At 37.6% G+C, this 18664-nt stretch overlaps 1 protein-coding gene across 1 annotated transcript in view; it reads left to right on the forward strand.

Moving 5' to 3' along the window:
* Positions 1 to 18664, forward strand: part of SPINK5 (serine peptidase inhibitor Kazal type 5) — a 191465-nt gene that overhangs the window by 90887 nt on the left and 81914 nt on the right. The gene's annotated exons all lie outside the window — the stretch shown is intronic.

The following is an 18664-nucleotide window of genomic DNA, read 5'->3' on the forward strand; positions in this document are numbered from 1 at the left end:
TCCAGGCACTGCTACCTGCAGAGGCAATATTTTTATTACATTGGCTGATATACTCAACAAGTACAGTTTAATTGGTCTGCCTTCTTTTTGTCTTCTTGTTTCATTTCCCAGTGTGCCTCACCTCATGAGTAAATTAGGAATGTAATCTGTGCTCATAGTCTTGCTTCAGCTAAATGTGAGGGCTGGAATTAAAACACAGACTTCCTAACTCCATAACAAATATTATTTTGAATACAATCATGACCTTGCTAGAAAGTTAGAGAAATAAGAGGGATTGATAACAGCATGAAAGGACATTTTTTTTTCAATAAGACATTTCTTCTCTTTAAAGAAGAGAAGGTGTTTGAACATTTAAGAGCTTAAAATGAGCTGTTTGATTTTCTGAACTATTTGAAAAGGTGTCGTTTTTTCATGACTCAAGTGACCTGTCAATCCTTCCAGCCACGTGTGGCTATTGTTCATTGAAGGTGAACCAATTCCTTCCAAAGACGTCACCATTTGTAATACAATAAACTGTTCAAAGGAAGGGGCGCTAACAAGTAAATGATTTCTCTACCCTGGAGGTTACTAATTTGTACCCTTAAAATTAGGCACGTTTTTTGGCACTTCCCACAAAATATTCAGCACTTCAAGAAACTTAGAGGTGAATTGTCCCACTATGATCTCTAGTTCTATGTAATCAACAGGCTAACAATTAAAAGACTTCTAATGATAGCTAACATTGAGCATTCCCCATGTGCCAAGTATCATCTAAAGGCTTTACAACATGAATGAATTAACTTAATCCTTGTGACAATCATGATTACCACCTCTCAGTTTAGTGGTGAAGAAATTGAGATAGAGGGTTTAGGCAAATTGCCTATCCTCATACAGCAAAGAAGGCAGCATTTGACCCCGGTAGCATTGCTCCAAAGCCAAACACTGAACTTCTGAATTATGCTTCCTTCTCAAGAAGGCTTGGCTATGTATAGCTTGACTGTTACCAATAATAGTTGCTTCAGCTCTGTAATGTAATCATCCCAATCTGCTCAATGGTCTTATCAAGGGGATGATACTCATGGTGATTTGCCTGAGGTCAAAGTGTTAGCTTGTCACACATTTCCAAAATGTCACTGGTCTATGTATGGTGCAGACTGGAGAAGTGATCTCTGTTGACGCACTGTCTGGGTCAGTCTGGAGAAGACAGTCCAGGAAAATCCCGAAATACAGTCATACCTCAGAATAGACCAGGATTGATTTCCAGGACCCCCGCACATACCAAAATCTGCAGGTTCTTAAGTCCTGTAGCTACCCTACTCAATTTGATGTGATAAGTGAGTCCTTGGTATAGGCGGTTTTGCATCCTTCAAATACTATATTTTCGGATATGCCTTTCGGTGAAAAAACTCTGTGTATAAATGGACCTGCGCAGTTCAGACCCAGGTTGTTCACAAGTCAACTGTACTTTACTTTGGAATTATGGTGTGGGTGTTTTAAAAGGATAACGATCACGCTTCCTCTCCATCAAAATAAATCATGACGTTTGTAGTTGAATCATATCAGGGAAAGGTGTCATTGAGGGTGTAGGCTGCTTATTTTCAAACTTGAAATAACTAGGAAATGCACTCTATTTGTCTTAGCCCTCCTATCTTCGTCTGTAAATTAAAGGAAGGAGGTGTGCTAGATGAATTTCAATATTCTATCCAGCCCAAAAGATATATATACACTTAGTTAAAAAAATTCATTTTTGTTCTTAAAAATAATACCTAATTTGTGCAGAAAATTTATCAGGCAAGAATAGTAGGAAGAGAAACATTAAAAAGTCATAAGTAATTCCACCCATCAGAGATAACAAATGTTAAGATTTTTTTGAAAACCCATTTCTGTCTCCCTTAACACAGACATATATAATGCTTTAAAAATAGTATGAAATGAATATGAATTTTTTTTTCTAAAATTAGGTTTACTGAGATACATTTTATAAAAGCAAAATTCACAGTTTGGGTGTGCAGTTACATGACTTTTGGTAGACAAAATCACTTATGCAACCACCAGCAGAATGAAGATATAGAGTAGTTTCGTCACCCCCAAATCTCCCATGTGTACCTTTGTAGTCAGTCCCCTCCCCTGATCTCCAGCAAATGGCAATCACTGTTCTGATTTCTGCCCCTAAAATTTTGTCCATTTACAAATGTCCTATAAATGGAATCCTAAAGTATGTAACATTTTGTTTCAGTCTTCTTTCACTTAGAATAATTCTTTTGAAGTTCATCCATGTTGTAGCAGGTATAGTATTTCTTTTTTAAAATTCTTGAGTAGAAATTCATCATGTAGATGTGCCAGTTGGTTGACCTATTCATCAGTTGTTGTACATTTGGCTTGTTTACAGTGTTTAGTGATTATGAATCAGGTAATTATAAATATTCTTTTATGGGTTTTGTATAGACATATGTTTTAATTTCTCTTGAATAAATAACTAGTGTTAGATTGCTAGGTCATATCGTAAGCATAGGTAGGATTTTAAAATCCTCTTTTGTAAAAACTTGTTTTAAAAAATATTTTGTTTCATAATTTAAAAAAAAATTTGTTTATGTTCTGTGTACACTTTACCCACTTTCCTCCAATAGTTAAGTCTTTTTTTCTTTAGATTTTCTTTGTTTCTAATTCATTTGACTCACAAAATAAATGGGTGCTAACTACAGCAGTTATAGTGATATTATTCACACTACACAGAAGAAACCTTGGGTCATTAATTGATAACATCAAAACCTCATTCACCTACATTGAACTTCCAGAATCTTCTGTACCAACTGTCTAAAATACTAAAAATGTAGAATACTACAAATTAAAGATGAATACCGTGGTAGGCATGAATGACCGAAGTAAAACCAAGACTTATAGAGAGTCAATTAATTAAAAATCTTCCACAAAGAGAAGCCCACAGCCACATGGCTTAACTGAAAAATTCTATTAAATATTTAGTGAAGAATTAATGCCAACTCGTCACAAACCCTTCCAAAAATAGAGGAATACTGTTGGGAACACCTACCAATTGATTCTGTGAGGCTAGTATTACCCTAATACTAAAGCCACACAAAAGCATCACAAGTAGACAAGTATGAATAAATATCCCTGATAAACACACACACAGAAATCCTTAAAAATGCTAGTGAAATGAGTCTAGCAACATATAAAAATGACTGTACACCATGACCAAAAAGGATTATTTTATGAATGCAATGTTGACTTAGCCTCCAAAAACCAATCAATGCAATACACATAACTGATAGGATAAAGAACAACAACAAAAACAACAAAAAGATCTCTTCAATAGACACAAAAGAGTGTTTGACCAATCCAACACCCATTTGTGATTAATTAAGCTAAAAAGCTTCTGCACAGCAAAAGAAACTATCATCAGTGTGAACAGGCAACCTACAGAATATGAGAAAATTTTTCCAATCTATCAGTCTGACAAAGGTATAATATCCAGAATCTACAAGGAACTTAAACAAATTTACAAGGAAAAAAAACAAACAACTCCATCAAAAAGTGGGTGAAGGATATGAACAGACACTTCTCAAAAGAAGACATTTATGTGACAAGCAAACATGAAAAAAAGCTCATCATCACCGGTCATTAGAGAAATTCAAATCAAAACCACAATGAGATGCCATCTCATGCCAGTTAGAATGGCGATCATTAAAAAGTCAGGAGGAAACAGATGCTGGTGAGGATGTAGAGAAACAGGAATGCTTTTACACTGTTGGTGGGAGTGTAAATTAGTTCAACCATTGTGGAAGACAGTGTGGTGATTCCTCAAGGATCTAGAAACAGAAATACCATTTGACACAGCAACCCCATTACTGGGTATATACCAAAGGATTATAAATCATTCTACTATAAAGACACATGCACATGTATGTTTATTGCAGTGCTATTCATAATAGCAAAGACTTGGAACCAACCCAAATGCCCATCAATGACAGATTGGATGAAGAAAATGTGGCACATATACACCATGGAATACTATGCAGCCACAAGAAAGGATGAGTTCATGTCCGAAGCTGGAAACCATTATTCTCAGTAAACTAACACAGGAACAGAAAACCAAACACTGCATTTTCCACAATGGTTGAACTAAAGTACCCTCCCACCAACAGTGGGTAAAGAATATGAACAAACACATCTCAAAATAAGACATTTATGTGGCCAACAAACATATCAAAAAAAGCTCATCATTACTGGTCATTAGAGAAATGCAAATCAAAACCACAATGAGATACCATCTCGTGCCAGTTAGAATGGCAATCATTAAAAAGTCAGGAAACAACAGATGCTGGAGAGGATGTGGAGAAATAGGATGTGGCAAATATACACCATGGAATGCTATGCAGCCATAAAAAAGGATGAGTTCATGTCCTTCCCAGGGACATGGATGAAGCTGGAAACCATCATTCTCAGCAAACTAGCACAGGAACAGAAAACCAAACACTGCATGTTCTCACTTATAAGTGGGAGTTGAACAATGAGAACACAGGAACAGAAAACCAAACACCACACGTTCTCACTCATAAGTGGGAGCTGAACAATGAGAACGCATGAACACAGGGAGGGGAACAACACACATTGGGGCTTGTCAGGTTGGGGGTGTTGGGGGCAAGGGGAGGGAGAGCATTAGTACAAATACCTACTGCATGCGGGGCTTAAAACCTAGATGATGGGTTGATGGGTGCAGCAAACCACCATGGCACACGTATACCTATGTAACAAACCCGCACGTTCTGCACGTGTATCACAGAACTTAAAGTTTAATAAAATTTTTTTTAAAAAATACAAAAATTAGCTGGGCGTGGTGGTGCACACATGTGATCCCAGCTACTCAGGAGGCTGAGACACGAGAATCACTTGAACCTGGGAGGCAGAGGTTGCAGTGAGCCAAGAACATGCCACTGCACTCCAGCTTGGGCAACAGAATGAGACTCTGTCTCAAAAAAAAATTGTGTAGTTTAAAATCCACTTATTCTATCATAGAACCAGATAGTAGCAGCTCATTTAAAGGATCTGTAAATATAAGCTGTAATTTTTCTGCCATCTCCAGATAAACACTTGCTTGATTTCCAGTCAGATTTTACTGTTAGAGAGCTGTCCCTTTCAATGGAGTCATACCTGTCTCTAATTTCAATCAGGTTCTACCTGTGCATTCTTGGGTTATATGAAGTAGAACTAACTGTTGTTGTTGTTGTTTTCTGCCTGATCCTAAAGAATTTCAAGCCTTTCCTAAGTGTTCAAAGTGCCAATGGGTAACAGTTCTGGATTAAAGTTGATTATAAACAGATTCTATGAATTCTCTATATATTATGTGAATACTTTATTTTCATCAAGGAAAACATTCTCTCATCCAATTTTTGTAATTCGTGGCTATCTCTCATTTATTAGGCACAAACCACTTAGAAATGGAATGTCCTCTCCGTGAAATGATTCTTTGTCGTCACGAAATGATTCTTTATCCCTGGTGATATTCTTTGCTCTGGAATCTACTTTGTCTGATATTAACATAGGCACTCAAGCTTTTTTTTTTATTTGTGTAGGTATCATATATTTTATCCCATTCTTTTACTTTTGAACTATTTTTGTATTTATATTTAAAGTATGTCTCTTTAGGCAGCAAATAGTTTGGGCTTCCTTTTTAAAAAATCTAATCTGTCAATCTCTATCTTTTAATTTACATATATAACCTGTATCTATGTATAATACATTTACATAAAGTATATTCTTACATTTAATATATACATAATTTACATAAAACAGATTTACATATTTCATAATCCGTATGGTCAGATTTGCATCTACCATCTTATTATCTTTACCAATTGTTTTCTATTTTTATCACCTGCTTTCTATTTTTACTACCTTTTTTTTCTGAGACAGGATCTCGCTCTTTTGCCCAAGCTGTAGTGCAGTGGCATGATCCTGGCTCACTGTAGCCTCGACCTCTCTAGGCTCAGGTGATCCTCCCACCTCAGCCTCCCAAGTTACTGGGGCTATAGGCATGCACCACCATTCCTGGCTAATTTTTCTATCTTTTGTACAGATGGGATTTCACCATGATGCCCAGGCTGGTACCACCTGTGTTTTAATTCCCCTTTTCTTCTTTTCTGCTTTCTCTTGGGTGAATCAAGTATTATGATATCATTGTATCTTCTTTTGTTAATTTACTAACTATAAATCTTTGGTTGTTGTTGTTATTGTTTAAACAGTTGGTTATTTTCAAAAGAGATTTAAATAATAAAAAATATTTATCCATGTAGCTGCTCTTTTTAGTGATTTCCTTTCCTTTGCATAGATTCATATTTCTATCTAATATATTTTTTCTTCTGCCTGCCTGAAAAATCTTCCTTTAACATTTCTTCTAGTGCAGGTCTGCAGTAAGTGCTGAATTCTTTTAACTCTTTTATGTAAAATCGTCTTTATTTCACCCTCATTTTCAAAAGTTGATTTCATGGGACATAGAATTCTAGCTGGTAGTTTTCTCCTTCAGTCACTTAAAGATATAGTTTCATTTCCTCTTCACCTAACATTGTTTATTTTTTTTAATCTGGTATTATCTTATTCTTTATTCCTTTGTATGTAATGGGATTTCTCCCTCACTTCTCTCACCCATCTACCAACTGATTTTAAGACTTCTTGTCTCAATATTTTTGAACAATTCGATAATGGTGTGCCTTGATATAGTTTACACACACACACACACACACACACACACACACACACACACACACATTGTGCTTAGGATTCTTTTAAATTCTTGGACCTCTTAGTTTATAGTTTCTTGGACCTCTTAGTTTATAGTTTGAACAAATTTTGGCTGTTATTACTTCTAATATATATTTTTTTTACTTCCCAAGGCCCACTTTCAGGGACTATAATTAATTAGTCTGCTTACAATTATCCCACAGCTTGCTGTTGCTCTTATCTTTTTTTTTCTGTTTTATTTTGGACAGTTACTATTGCACGCCTTCAAGTTTATTAATCTTTTCTTCAACAAGGTCAAATTATTGTTAGTTACATTTAGTGTATTTTTAATCTCAGATTCAGATTATGTTTTGTTTTTATTCCTTGTCTCTGCTTTACATTTTTGAATTTATGAAACAGTTATAATAACTGTTTTAATGTTCTTAAGTATAATTCTAACATCCGTACCAGTTTTGAGTCATTTATCCTACTTGTGAATCATATTTCCTTGCTTCTTGGTATGCCTAGTAATTTTAGACTGAGTGCCAGACATTGCTAATTTTACATTATTGAGTAGTGAATGCTTTTTGTATTTCTATAAATATAAAGTTTTGCCCTGGGACACAGATAAGTTACTTGGAAACCATATAATCTTTTTGGGTCTTGCTGTTAAATGTTTTAAAGTAGAACCTATGGCTAATTATCCCCTACTACTGAGCCGCAGCCTGGTCTTCTGGGAATCAGAGCTGTCTCCTCAACACAGAGTCTGTGTGCCTGTGCCTGAGCTTCTTTTCCATGCTCTATGGCTTAGACATTTTCTCAGGCCAGTAAACTGGAGCAATTTTAGGGTTTAGCTTGTTTGTTTACTATCTCGTGTATGACTTTTCTTCATTTCAAAAGACTGATGTCCACAACCTTGAAAATCATTGTTTAATATATTGTGTATTTGTATTTGTTGTTGTTTGTCTGCTGCAGGCAGGAGGGTAACCCCAGTCCCTGTTACTTTATTTTGGCTAGAAGAAGAAGACATCCAGACAGTTTTTTCCTATTGATTTTGCCTCTTATTATGGGATTATTTTCCTGTTTCTTTTTATGTCTGGTATTTTTTAATTTTCTGCTAGACATTGTGATTTACTTTGTTAGGTGATGGATATTTTTTGTATTCCTGTAAATATCTTTGAACTTTGTCCTGGGACACAATTAAGTTACTTGGAAATAGTTTGCCCATTTCAAGCTTGTTTTTAAGCTTTGTTAGGTGGAACCAGAATAGGCTTTGAGGTTAATTTTGCCCCACTACTGGGGCAACACATCTCTCTAATCTGTAAATGAATGGCAAGGTTTTTCTTTCTGACTTACAGGAACACAAGTTATCTCCTCCCATATGTAAGTTCTGGAAATCATTCCTTCTAATCCTTAGAGTGATTCTTTCTGCAGCCTGGAGTAGTTTTCTCACGTACATTTACCTGTCAGTACTCAATTGAAGATTCTAAATAAACTATGTGCCACAAATCTCCAAATGTTTCTCTTTGAATCTTTCTCTTCTTGTTAACATGCCACGGGAATTTTACCTCCTTTGGTCTCACAGACCCTCAGGTTTGTATGATCATCTCAGGGAAGCTTCTATTAGCTACCTGTGTTCTCCCTGTCCGTGCTACAGCCTGGCAACTTTCTACAGGCTGTGAACTGTGTTAATGTAGGGATAACTTGGTTTGTTTTCCCCCTCCCAAGAATCACTGCACTGTATTATATCATGTCTAATGTCAAAAACAATTGCTTTTGCTTTTATTTTTTTCTCATTGTTTCAGGTGAAAGAATAAAATAGTTTCTGTTATTCCATTTATGCCAGAAGCAGAAATCATATTTATAATTTAAAAATAAACTGATGTATTCCTTAACCCACACCTCAATTTGTGTTTCTATTTTCAGGATGTAAAGCCGGCATATTAATATTCTCATTTCCCCGATTAAAGCCTTCACATTATTTGATTCCTAATAAAATTATAAAAGCTATGTCTTCAAGCAGCTTTAACATTGTTAAGAAAGGTGGAGGACATAAGGAAAAGACAGAATCTTGATTTAATAGACTTCTATCTGATTCTGATTATCACCACTTATTATTTGTGTCTATGGGGAAGCTCCTATATCTCTCTAAGTTTCAGTAAATTGAGAATGATAACAATGATACATGTCCAGCCTATTCTACAGGCTGATCATGAGGACAAATGAGAATGCATACAGAAAAACACTGATAATTTGTAAGCATTTTACAAGTGTTAGTATTTACCTTCATCACCAAGACTAGTTTAAGTTCATTTTTTGCTTTCAATCCATTGATGTCTTTCAATTCTCTTTATTTTTCTAAAGATATACCTCTCCTTTGGACTCATTCCATATTTTCCTTTTCTTTCATATCCTAATGTCACTGAGTTGGTGTTTAAAACTCTGTTGAATATGAAAAAAATATATATCAGAACATGAGTCACAAGGCCTGAGTTCCTGTCTCAGCTCTTCCATTTATGGCTAATAGATTTGAGACAAATTAGTCAATCTCATGCAGATCTTTAAACTTCTCATCCGTGAAATGGAAATAACACCTTCTCTCCTTAACTTAAAGGTGAGGATGAGCCATGTAAAATAAACAGAATGTAAATATTTAAATATTAATACACACATATTGTGTGCAAATTGGTATTATACAAGTTATTCTATAACTATGCACTATTCTATAATAAATTATACATAAAATTGCTCTATAATAATATAACAAACAAATGCCTTTAGTAATGCTAATAACTGTAAGAAGTACTTAAATAATTTTCTATACAGTTTTTAAGTACTTTTCCCAGCAGCATAACAAGTATTTTTTATCTAGAAGAGACAGAAAAAATAGTCCCTATACTGTAGACAAAAGAGAGTCATTACTTTTTCCAGGGTTGTTTATGTGGATGGCAAATAAATGTCCACTATGTATAGTTTCTTGCTCAGAAATATGAAAATTAAAATTTGACCTCTCAGAGGTCAGAGATTCTATCTGTTTTTTTTAGAAGTTTAACATTGGGCTCTAACACAGTGCTAGGCAAATGCAGGCATTTAGTTAATATTTGTCATATTCATGTGGAGAGTATTATGGAGTTCATCTGGAATACCATAATAATTTCTTAACCTTGGGTTTAGATTTTTAAATTTTTAAATCACATTTTAGTAAGTTGGTCCCACGCCTGAGAATTCCCTGATTTTAGAGTTATTACTCGTTCGCTTCTTCCTTTTTTTTTCTGTCTAATGAATCAAGGTTGTGGTGTGACACAATGGTTAGTGCTGTTTAACTTGGCACATTCTTAATTTTTAAACCTTATGACATGGATTTGAGTCTCAGCTTGACCGCTTACAAGCCATGTGGCCTGCTCTGAGTCACTGAGCCTCTCTACGTTTTTGTTACCTTGCTTTTAAACCAGCCTTCGTTCTTAAAGCAACTGAGATGAAATAAAACAGTAATTGTGGAAATTTGTTGTAGATTATAAAGCGGAATTCATCTTTTTGGGTTTTTTTACTCATTCATTTATTGATTTCACTAAAAATATCATTTATCTAATTGGAGAGATAGACAAGTCAACTGACAATTGCAAGACTGTGTCATGAGTGCAAGGTGTGGAAGTAGTAATGGCACCGGGTACTGAGGGGCAAAGAGTAAGAACACTCTATTAAGGGTCAGGAAGGGAGCCTCTGGGAACACACAGTCTAAGCTGAATCCTACAAGCAAAGATATACAAGTAAAGAAGGAAAAGATCATCCTACAAAACAAAGAAGCAATATGTGAATGCTTTAGAAGTGGGAAACATTATCAAGTAAACATTTTTGGTGAATGGTATTTGGGTTAAAGCAAGAGAAGTCTGGAAGTCTGTCTAGCTCTGTTACACACATTGCTGAAGGACATCAAAACGTGTGTGTTAAAGCCCTTGAGAGTACAAAAGATAAAATCTATACAAAGGAGCCAAAAGACTGATAACAAATGCAATATGTGAACTCCAACCTGAAAGTTGGTTAACCAGTTGGCTTTCTACTTTATCTAATGGCAAAGATTATTTCTTCGACCAAAATTTAATCAAATTCCTCTGAACCCTCTTTTTGACTGGGCCTTAACCTTGGCCTATGAGAACTGCAAGTTCTTAGCCCAAATGATGATGTCTACCTCCCTTTGTACTAAGAGGCTTGAACAAATGTTACCACAGTTTCTAATACCTCAAGAACATGTTCCTGATGACCCAGCCCCTGCTTAAGTTCCTATCTGAAAAGCTCAATGCTACCTAAATAATTTACTATTTACCTGACTGTAGACCCATGACCTCCCATTTCTTAGAGCATTTACTTTAGAAAACTTGCATCTATAAATTAGCAAACACAAATGGCCTAACCACAATGACCAACCTTCCCTGACATCTCCTTTAGTACTTTTCCTTTAGCACATGATATGGTTTGGGTCTGTGTCACCACCACATCTCATGTAGCTCCCATAATTCCGATGTATTGTGGGAGGGACCTGGTGGGAGATGACTGAATCATGGGGGCGAGTCTTTCCAGTGCTGTTCTTGTGATAGTGAATAAGTCTCACAGGATCTATAACCATCAGGTTATAGAAGTAGGAGTTTCCCTGCACAAGCTCTCTTTGCCTGCTGCCATCCATGTAAGATGTGACTTGCTCCTTCTTGCCTTCCACCATGATTGTGAAGCCTCCCCAGGCATGTGGAACTGTAAATCCAATAAACATCTTTCTTTTGTAAATGCCCAGTCTTGGGTATGTCTTTATCAGCAGCATGAAAACAGACTAATACAGTAAATTGGTACCAGGAGTGGGGTGTTTCTGAAAAGATACCCAAAACCGTGGAAGCAGCTTTGGAACTTGGTAACAGACAGAGGTTGGAATAGTTTGGATGGTCCAGAAGAAGACAGGAAAATGTGGGAAAGTTTGGAATTCCCTAGAGACTTGTTAAATGGCCTTGACAAAAATGCTAATAGTGATGTGAATGATAAGGTTTAGGCTGAGGTGGTCTCAGATGGAGATGAGGAACTTGTTGGGAACTGGGGCAAAGATGACTCTTCTTATGTTTTAACAAAGAGACTGGTGGCATTTTGCCCCTGCCCTAGAGATTTGTGGAACTTTAAACTTCAGAGAGATGATTTAGGGTATCTGGCAGAAGAAATTTCTAAGCAGCAGAGCATTCAAGAGATAACTTGGGTGCTCTTAAAGGCATTCAGCTTTTTAAGGGAAGCAGAACATAAAAGTTTGGAAAATTTGCAGCCTGACAGTGTGATAAAAAAAAGAAAATCCATTTTCTGAGGAGAAATTCAAGCCAGTTGCATAAATTTGCATAAGTAGCAAGGAGCCTGATGTTAATCCCCAAGACAATGGGAAAATGTCTCCAAGGGATATCAGAGACCTTTGTGGCAGCCCCTCCCATTACATGCCCAGAGGTTTAGGAGGAAAAAATGGTTCTCTAGGCTAGGCTTAGGGTCCCTCTGCTGTGTGCAGCCCTGCGTTGAAGCCACTCCAGTGGCTGAAAGGGGCCATGGCTTGGGCTATGGCTTCCGAGGGTGCAAGCCTGAAGCCTTGACAGCTTCCACATGGTGTTGAGCCTGTGAGTGCACAGAAGTCAAGAACTGAGGTTTGAAAACCTCTGCCTAGATTTCAGATATATGGAAATGCCTGGATGTCCAGGCAGAAGTTTTCCATAGGGGTGAGGTCCTCATGGAGAACCTCTGCTAGGGCAGTACAGAAGAGAAATGTGGAGTGGGAGCCCCCACACAGAGTCCCTACTGGGCACCACTTGGTGGAGCTGTTAGAAGAGAGCCATCATCCTCCAGACCCCAGAATAGCAGATCCACAGGTAGCTTGCACCATATGCCTGGGAAAGCCACAAACACTCAGTGCCAGCCTGTGAAGGCAGCTGGGAGGGAGGCTGTACCCTGCAAAGCCACAGAGGTGGAGTTGCCCAAGACCATGGGAACCCACCTCTTGCATCAGCATGACCTGGATATGAGACATAGATTCAAAATATATCATTTTGGAACTTTAAGATTTGACTGCCTTACTGAATTTTGGACTTGCATGGCATCTGTAGCCCCTTTGTTTTGGCCAATATCTCCCATTTGGAACAGCTGTATTGACCCAATGGCTGTACCCCCATTGTATCTAGAAATTAACTAACTTACTTTTGATTTTACAGGATCATAGGTGGAAGAGACTTGCCTTGTCTCAGAGTGTGGACTTTTAAGTTAATGCTGAAATAAGTTGAGACTTTGAGGCACTGTTGGGAAGGCATGATCAGGTTTGAAATGTGAAGATATGAGATTTGGGAGGAGCCAGGGGTAGAATGATGTAGTTTGGCTCTGTGTTCCCATACAAATCTCATCTTGTAGCTCCCATAATTCTCATGTGTTGTGGGAGAGACCTGGTGGGAGATGACTGAATCATGGAGGTGGGTCTTTTCTGTGCTGTTCTCATGATAGTGAATGAGTCTCTTGAGATCTGATCATTTTAAAAATGGGAGTTTCTCTGCACAATCTCTCTTTGCCTGCTGCCGTCCACATAAGATGTGACTTGCTCCTCCTTGCCTTCCACCATGATTGTGAGGCCTCCCCAGCCACGTGGAACTATGAGTCCAATACACCTCTTTCTTTTGTAAATTTCCCAGTGTCGGGTATGTCTTTATCAGCAGCATGAAAATGAACTAATACAGCACACCTCAGCATTAAAAAAGCATCCTGCCTCTGGTTTTAGCAGAATTGAGCTTGGTTTCTACTGGAGTTTCTTTCTCTATTGGAATAGCCCAGATAAAGTGAGTCTTGCCACTTTTAATAAATATTCAGCTCTGTTTCTCTTTAACACTATTCTACAGGATCATAAGTTTAATGTAATGGTTACTTAAAGAGAAAGGAGCCTACATAAGACTGTATTCTCAACCGTATAACTGTGTCTATACATTTTTACACAGTTTGCATGTGACTGGGTCAATACATATGGTGAGTATATTGTTTGCTAGGGCTGCCGCCACAAAATACCACAGACTGGGTGACATAAACAACAGAAATTTATTATATTTTCACATTTCTGGAGGCTAGAATTTCAAGATCAAAGTGACAGCAAGTTTGGTTTTCTCTGAAGCCTCCGTCTTGGTTTGTAATGGGCAAGTTCCCACTGTGTCCTCATGTGGTTTTTCCTCTGTGTGTGCAACACTAGTGTCTCTTTTGTGTGTCCAAATTTCCTCTTCTAGTAAGGATATCAATCAGTTTGGTCTAAGGCCTAACCTTATAACCTCATTTTAACTTAACCACCACTTTTATTTATCTCCAAATATAGGCACACCCTGAAGTAGTGGGGTTTAAGGCTTCAACATATAGATTTTGGGCAAACAGAGTTTAGCTCTTAACATTGAGTACCTGAGACACGTTAGTTACAGTTGTAGGCAATGTGGTTACTACAGTGTGTAGTGTTTAAGAGGCTGGGCTCTGGAGTTTGAATGCCTTTATTACATTGACTGTGATCATTTGCAAGATCACTGCTTACAAGCTGTATGACCTTGGAAAAGTTATAGAATCTCACCAAACCTCAGTTGCTTTACCTGTAAGAATAAAATGATACTTAATCTTTATATTTATTGCTGTACCTAAGTGCATGAAATGTGTTAGCAAATTTTATTTCTTTACAATTTTTTTTTTTTTTTTTTTGAGTTGGAGTCTTTCTCTGTCACCCAGGCTGGAGTGCAGTGGCGTGATCTTGGCTCACTGCAAGCTCCGCCTCCTGGGTTCATGCCATTCTCCTGCCTCAGCCTCCTGAGTAGCTGGGACTACAGGTGCCCGCCACCACGCCTGCCTAATTTTATTATTGTTAGTAGAGACGGGTTTTTTTTTTTAGTAGAGACGGGGTTTCACTACGTTAGGCAGGATGGTCTCGATCTCCTGACCTCGTGATCTGCCTGCTTCGGCCTCCCACAGTGCTGGGATTACAGGAGTGAGCCACGGTGCCCGGCCTACAAATTATTTTATAAAGATAATCTTTTTCTAACTTTGCTATAAATCTAACAGTTTCATTCTTCCTTACTGTAAACACACACACAAACACACACACATATTACACATATAAAATTTGCAATGCTTTTTTGCTAAAATTAGGTAGACTTTTTTTTTTTTTTTTTTTTTTTTGAGAGGGAGTCTCGCTCTGTCGCCTAGGCGGGAGTGCAGTGAAGTGATCTCAGCTGACTTCAAGCTCCGCCTCCCAGGTTCACGCCATTCTCCTGCCTCAGCCTCCCGAGTAGCTGGGGCTAAAGGCACCCGCCACCGTGCCTGGCTAATTTTTTTGTATTTTTAGTAGAGACGGGGTTTCGCCGTGTTAGCCAGGATGGTCTCAATCTCCTGACCTCGTGATCCGCCCATCTCGGCCTCCCAAAGTGCTGGGATTACAGGCATGAGCCACCACGTCCGGCCGGTAGACTCTTAGGTACTTCAGGATTAATTCGTTATGATTTATTGAAAGACTGTAGCTCCTCAAACCTCTGTTTTCTATTGTGAGGATAAATCCTAGGAGACTTTAAAATGCACTAAATTTTTGAGTGATAAACAGTGTGGGGCCATGGGTCAGGGGTTCAAGTAATATCAACTATAGGGAGAAGCTGATTGTTGTTTCTAAAATAAAATATAACCCATATGAAAATATTAATACAATTAAAAATTAGACATTGAAACTCCTGTCTTCTTAATCCTAATCTAATAAAAGCAGTAATTATGTCTGTAAATAGCAGGGTCTATATACTCAGTAAACAAACAATGCCCATCCCATTCTATTATTAGATAAAATGAGAGGCTTATCTCTAGTTTCTTAGTCTTTCCAGACAAACAAAAAGGAATTCCTACAGAGGGAGTGAAGTTAGTTGGTAATGGAACATTACCAGATAAGAAGATGAGTAAAGGCTGTTTTCCAGTTAGTGTCTTTTACAAAGGAGAATATAGGCCAGGCGCGGTGGCTCATGCCTGTAATCCCAGCACTTTGGAAGGCCGAGGCGGGTGGATCACGAGGTCAGGAGATACGAGACCATCCTGGCTAACACGGTGAAACCCTGTCTCTACTAAAAATACAAAAAAAAAAAAAAAAAAAAAAAAAAAAAAAAAAAATTAGCCGGGTGCGGTGGCGGGTGCCTGTAGTCCCAGCTATTCCAGGAGGCTGAGGCAGGAGAATGGCATGAACCCTGGAGGCGGAGCTTGCAGTAAGCCGAAATTGCACCACTACACTCCAGCCTGGGGGACAGAGTGAGACTCCGCCTCAAAACAAACAAACAAACAAAGGAGAATATAGACATGTTAGATTGATGGGGGAAAATATTAGAATTATAGAAAAGAAATTAAAAAATAAACACAATAAAAAAGAAATTATTTCATCTTTTAAGATATATTAGACTATATAAATTTTACTCATGGTCACAACATACCTCTTTTTGCCCAAGTGATTGTGTACGTGTGTTTGTGTGTGTGTGCATGCATAGGGCTGTATCTAGTTTAAAGCACTGTAACGTCTGGATTGTCTTTTTTTTTTTTTTTTTTTGAGATGGAGTCTCGCTGTCTCCCAGGCTGAAGTGCAGTGGCGCGATCTCGGCTCACTGCAAGCTCCGCCTTCCGGGTTCACGCCATTCTCCTGCCTCAGCCTCCGGAGTAGCTGGGACTACAGGCGCCCTCCGCCACGCCCGGCTAATTTTTATTTTTTTGGATTTTTAGTGGAGATGGGGTTTCACCATGTTAGCCAGGATGGTCTCGATCTGGATTCTCTTTGAACGGTATAAAAGTCTGTGAGATGGCCGTGGGGAAACTCAGAGAAATTAAAGGTATAAAATGTAAGAAAGTGTCAAGGCTGAGATGACCATCCCAGCTAGTTCCTACTGCAGGTTTCTTTTATGACACCAATTTTGGCTGGTAAAGAAAAGATAATAACACCTAATTGGCTGCCTCACAACACTGCATAAACAAATCAAAAGAGCTAATGAATGGCAGGTTGTTTTGAAAGCTGTGGAAGGTGATCTAATCATAAAAGACTATAGTTATTTATTAACTATTATCGTCATCAAGGCTCCCTCTGTGTAGAAAAACAGAAGACTTTAGGAATGATATGGTAACTTTATATTTTGGAAATAACCTTTGTTTGTAGTAACATTACTGATCTACAACAATCTTTATAATTTTCTCATTTCCTCCCCCTGTATCAGTATCCTTCAGATTCTGCCAACCTCATAAATGTGTAAGGTTGTAAAGTTCATAGTTTTTATTATCTAAGCCCACTCATTTCTAATGAGAGGAAAAAAGTTTCTACATGTTTGATGAATAATTGAAAGAGTTAAAAACAAGGATGATATTTTGAGTTAGAAGAATACCTTGATAACCTAACTCTGACCCAAACCTGAGTTCTCCAAACCTTCAATCCCATTCATTTAAATGTAATATTCATGGTGATTTTCAGGAATGAGGAGTAATTAACAGAGCATGTGATGAATCACCTCTGGCTTTACAACATTCCTAAAATGAAATGGAGAAGAAGCCCTAATGAAATGAGCCAGCTGATGAGTACTTCCAGTTTTGGGGGTGCTCACTGAATCTTCTTTTTACTACTTTCTCCATTTGGAAAAGATATCAGTTTCAAACTTTTTATTCATCGTTTCAGAAAAGGCTGGCATCTCTGAGGAGCTCTTTTCCAGTAAGAAGGAAACCAATGTCTTCAATGTTTCCTCATAGTAGAGATTCCTAAGACAGGCAATCATCTTTTGGTTCTTCTGTTCCACGCTAGCACCACTTCCACTCCTGGGAATATTCTCCATTTGGGCTAGGCTAGGGGTCACTAGAGATAATACACAGTCATTGATTCCATTTTAAGGCATCAAACTGTTTTACCGTCAATAACAGAATATATGGTTGGGACACATTTCGTATGGTCTGACAGGGCAGATGAAAGATAAAAAATTAGTATTGATATGTGAATATTTAGAAGAGGCTTTTAGAGAAAGAGACAAGAAATCAATGCTGATTGAAACAGAGCAATGGTTTTCGTTAAGTTTTAACAGGTGATGTTTCGATTTGTTTAGGCATTATGGTTTAAAATACAATTAAAAGGGAAAAAGAGAACATATATCTTTATAGTTTAATTTCACCTCAAATTGTGTTGGGGTAGTTTTTCTGTGCTGAGTAAATATAAATCTTTTGGTGAAATCCACAGTCAACAGATGTTTACTTTTCTTGGTATCTTAGAAATTATCTAGTACAACCACATTATTATAATTATGTAAAAATGCAAGACCAGCTATCATTAACTATCAAGCTTATCACATAAACTTGATAATTGTTCTAAGCACCTCTCTCTCACACACACACAAACACACACGCATTATATATATGATTTATCTCTAAACCTCTTAACACTAGTACAATGTACGTGTTATTATTTTTATTTTACATATTAGGAAACTGAGGCTTAGAGAAAATAAGTGACTTGTCCAAGGCAACATGGCTAACAATTCAAGATTTGGACCCATTTCTAGCTTGCTTCAAAGCTGGGTTCATTTCTATCCCTACATAGTTGAAAAGACTACATAGAATAGAAACAGATTTCTGAAACCCTGTCTCATTCTCTTTCCATTAAGCTATGATGGACTTTGATTTTCTAACCTGTAACAATAATGGAATTTGAACTTGCTTTCCGTGGTCACTAATTTTACTATTCCATTGGAAAGGAGCCAAGCTACAACAATAGTGCAGACCTTGAAACCAATGATTTTATATATATATATATGTGTGTGTATATGTGTGTGTGTGTGTGTGTGTATATCTTTTTTTTTTTTTTTTGATGGAGTTTTGCTCTGTCGCCGAGGCTGGAGTGCAGTGGCACCATCTCAACTCACACACCCTCCGCCTCCTGGGTTCAAGC

The sequence above is a fragment of the Pan paniscus genome, chromosome 4 (genome assembly GCF_029289425.2).
Source record: "Pan paniscus chromosome 4, NHGRI_mPanPan1-v2.0_pri, whole genome shotgun sequence".
In the NCBI taxonomy this organism is placed as follows: domain Eukaryota; kingdom Metazoa; phylum Chordata; class Mammalia; order Primates; family Hominidae; genus Pan; species Pan paniscus.